Source organism: Anneissia japonica, unplaced genomic scaffold (genome assembly GCF_011630105.1).
Source record: "Anneissia japonica isolate Jap-2015-1 unplaced genomic scaffold, ASM1163010v1 scaffold287755_len519135_cov135, whole genome shotgun sequence".
NCBI lineage: Eukaryota > Metazoa > Echinodermata > Crinoidea > Comatulida > Comatulidae > Anneissia > Anneissia japonica.
This window is the reverse complement of record NW_022704004.1, coordinates 187,640-192,339: the sequence shown is the minus strand read 5'-3', so window position 1 is coordinate 192,339 and position 4,700 is coordinate 187,640.

The following is a 4,700-nucleotide window of genomic DNA, read 5'->3' as shown; positions in this document are numbered from 1 at the left end:
TATCAGTACACCATACTTAGGGTCGATTTCGTGTTAAATCTTGTATGTCAAATATGACCCTCCATAAATTAAATGGTTTCATTACTAATCTGATATTTTTAGCAGTTTATATTGTTCGTCAAATAAGTTTGGGAAATCCCGTGTTAAACCAGAAGGAGAAGAAGAAGAAGAAGAAGAAGAAGAAAAAAGAGGAAGAGGAAGAAGAAGAAAAAGAAGAAGAAGAAGAGGAAGAAGAGGGAAAAGGGGAGCAATGAGAAGAAGGAGAAGAATAACTTTTTGATAATTTTAGTTATGTTTCCTTATAATTTCTTTACCTAGATTTAATGCTCAGTCACTATTAAAAAAAAACTGTTCATCAATATATTCGAAATCTTATTCTGTCGTTTATTCAGGAATGCTTTTGTCAGTATATATGTCGCTTTATTTTTGTTTTATTTTATACATAATAAATGCTTTTAACTAAACCTCCCAACTCCTAGACAGTTCATTGCCTAAAGTTAGAACAAAGCCCCCACCCCCGCCCCAGTAATAAAGTTGACAGTATTTATGTGACATATACGTTTTCGTACACCATCTATATTTTATTTTGACTTATTGAATAGTTATTGTATTACAGTATTGTGCAATTTTGTTACATAATTATTATTTATTAATGAATAATTTTTTTTTAATTGTATGATCATCTATTTTTATGTACATTTCCTTATTATTTTTCAATTTGTAATTTTCTGTATCTAATGTAGGTCTATTATATATAAACAGATAATCAATTTGGTTTTTTTTAAATACATTTGTATATAGCCAACTTAATATATTCCTCTTTTATTGAATTGTATATACCCATTAATTTATTGATTTGCCTACTTTGTGCCCTACATTCAAACTGTAATTCATCCTGTGCTGCTATAGTTTGAATGTTATACGTGAATGAAAAATAGATATCGATCAATGTCAATGATCAAAGAATAGGGGGGTGGGGGTCCTCCCCCGGGAAAATTTTGATATCTAGAAGGCGGGAAATGATGAGTTTTCCCGACTTACGAGGTGTCTTTTAATTACTTTTATGTTCTTCAAAATTCAAGGTTTTCCCCTCTTGAAAACATTCAGGTAAATTTATCCCTGTTATTACAGTAGATAGGCCTTATGTGTGTATACATACATACAAAAAATTGAGTAGGCCTAATTGAATACGATTTTTTTTCCATTAATCCATAAATCCCAAAAAGAAAGGGAAGTCCGGGGGTTCTCCCCCGTGAATATTTTGATTCCTAGAAGGCGGGAAATGAGTTTTCCCGACTTCTGAGGTGTCTTGTAAGTTCTTTAAAATTCAAGGTTTTCTCCTCTTGAAAACAGTCAGGTACTCTTGAAAACTCAGGTAAATTTATCGCATTGTTATTACAGTAGATAGGCCTTATGTGTACAGTATATACATACATAAAAAAGAAATGAGTAGTTGCATACAATTTTTTTCCATGAATCCATAAATCCCAATATGAAAGGGGGGTTCTCCCCCAGGAAAATTGTGATTCTTAGAAGGCGGGAAATGGGTTTTCCGACTTCTGAGGTGTCTTTTAATTACTTTTAAGTTCTTTAAAATTCAAGGTTTCCCCTCTTAAAAACGGTCAGGTAAATTTATCCCATTGTTATTACAGTAGATAGGCCTTATGTGTGTATACATACATAAAAGAAATTGAGTAGTTGCATACGATTTTTTTCCATGAATCCATAAATCCCAAAAAGAAAGGGGTGTCCGGGGGTTCTCCCCCAGGAAAAATTTTGATTCTTAGAAGGCGGGAAATGAGTTTTCCCGACTTCTGAGGTGTCTTAATTACTTTTAAGTTCTTTAAAAATTCAAGGTTTTCCCCTTTTGAAAACGGTCAGGTAAATTTATCCTATTGTTATTACAGTACATAGGCCTTATGTGTGTATACATACATAAAATTTTTATTCCTAGAAGCGACAAATGAGCTTTCCGACTTATGAGGTGTCTTTTAATTTCTCCAAAAATCAAGGTTTACCCCTCTTGAAAATGATTCAATAGAACCCATGAACCTCAAAGAAAAAAGGGGTCCGAGATCCCCCGGGAAAATTTCGATTTCTAGAATTCGGGAAATGACTATCACTGACTTCTGAAATGTCTTTAAATGACTTTTTAAGTTCTTCAAAATTCAAGGTTTTCCCCTCTTGAAAATGGTCAGGTAAATTTTTCTCATTTTTTATTTTATGTGTGTATACATAGGCCTACATAAATAAATGAGTAGTTGCATATATTATAATTTATTATTGGGAGGAATCAATACAAGAAATGTTAAACTTTAATTCTTAACACAACAAAATATTCTCTTCTGTTAAGTTAGAACAGAAGCTGTCTCTTATACACATCTAGACTGGTTCCGCCGGCCATGCTAATAGTATCCACATGGGATTTGTTTATCAGGAAATGTGTCGTGGTGTATTTTTTTTATGACTTTTGTACAATAATTAGGTACTTGAAATGACACATGACCCATCATGCACTGCCACCAGATTTACCCTTTTCGCCATTTTTAACTGCTAGATCATAACATAGTTTCTTTGCCCAAGAGGGCAAAAACAATTATAAGTGATGCTATAAACATCTGGTTTGTTGTCAATCATCACTTATATGTACTGTAGTATAACTAGAAGAACATTAATACTATATTTATTTAAAATGTATTTAAAATAAAAGGTTTCTGAAACAAAACATATATTAAGGAAAATTTGCGAGACGCTGTTTAAATTGAAACTAAAACAGCTTCTTATTGCTGATACCCTGTATAACTTTCCTGATCGCGTTTTTCTTTACATGCTTATTTTAATATTATTATTTCTTAATAAATTTATTTTTTTATTATCATATTTCATAAATATCGAACCGTCTTTTATATATTTAGGCCTCTATTGATCAGTGATGTTCTGCTTTGGAACCCTTTGGAAATAAATCAACTTTAGTTGATTTTTATGGGTCGTCCATGCATCCATTCTGCGTTTTTACTGGCAATTTTTATCTGTGTTTTGTATGTCTTTGTTTTGTAAAGTGTTGTATTTGAATGGATGATAAATATATAAATAAACAAAATCTGTCACAACTGTATGACACTCGCCGAGATGGTATGATACTGATAAAATCTAAATCGTCTTGCGGTAATGCTGTAAATACAGATCTCCCTCCAATTAAAGACCACTTTTCCATGAGATCTGGTTTTGTGTTTTTTTTAGCAGCTTTGGTCTCTAATTAGAATTCCTCTAATTAAAGACCGGCACTAAAAGTGGTCTTAAATATTACTTTTAGAGGGAAATTAAGAAAGAATAGTAAATGTAAGGTCGCTTTATTTAAAGTGCTTCAGAATGGATTTACTGTTACTCTGTACGCTGTAATTGATTCTTAATAAATCATTTCTTGGTATTCACACACGAGTCCTGTTCTCGTTCTGATACCTAAACTATCGGTATAGGCCTATGCAATAGCCATTATTTTTATGTTATATACATCATAACTTCCTTAACTTCCTCGGAGCAGCTCGGAGCTCTTGTCATTTGGGACGGTGGATGTAAGGAAAAGATCAGAAGAGGTATGGCAATGATAAGATCTGCATGAACAAAATATGAATCACCCGGACTGACCGAGAGGTTACCAAAGCAAAAAAACATGGCTTGTTCAAGCATTGGTTTTACCCAAACGCAATATGTTTCTGAAACAAGGACACTCACAAAAGGACATCCCAAAGGAGATATTGCTTTTAAATTCGGGTGCTGGTGTAGGCTGCTGAGGATACCTTGGACAGCAAAACGAACAAATATCAGTGTTTTAAAATAAATAGGTCCTAAAATAGTTTAATTGGTACAATTGTCTGGTTCTCCGCTACATTTGGCACATAGCCAGACGAATAGGTAGTTACATTATTAGTGTAAGTCAATGGCCGTTTATTTGAGTATCTAAAAAATAAACGGCTAATGCAGCAGGGGCAGATGCAGGATTTGGCGGTAAGGGGTACGTGAGACCTCAAAATTGTGAGAATATAGACCTCCAGGTGCCCAGACAAATCTTACTGGTAATTAATATCAACAACAAAATAAAACAATTATGTTTCTTAATACACTTTAGATGGTGCGATCGCACCGTCTGCACCCCTACCCCTACTGCATGCATCCCAGTGTAGTTCTGGAATGCATTAGTTTTCTCCCTGTAGTATCATGTACGAAACTACAGTTCTATGAGAAAATAATCCGCTATCAAGTTATAAATAGCAGTGACAATTCTTTATTGATAAATGTATAGGCCTGCATTATACAAGCTATTATAAAATAAATTTCAATCAACAGCAGATCAGGTAATGTTATTAGATAATAACAAAGAATATTCTTTGATAATAGAACATAACAGGCGATTGATGCAAAAATCAGGCTTATACATAAGAATATAAATAATCGTCTTCATATACCGTAACACTACAAAATGAAGTGAGCAAATAATAAATATTAAAAAAAATAAAATAATAGTATATACTCCTGTCTCTTATACACATCTAGATGTGTATAAGAGACAGATATATGACGTATCCATTTTACACTAAAATATAAATGGAGTTGTGAGGTGTGTGTGCGTGTTTGTGTATATGTGTGTATGTACGTGCATGTGTATGTATATATATATATTTATATGTATGTATGTATATGTG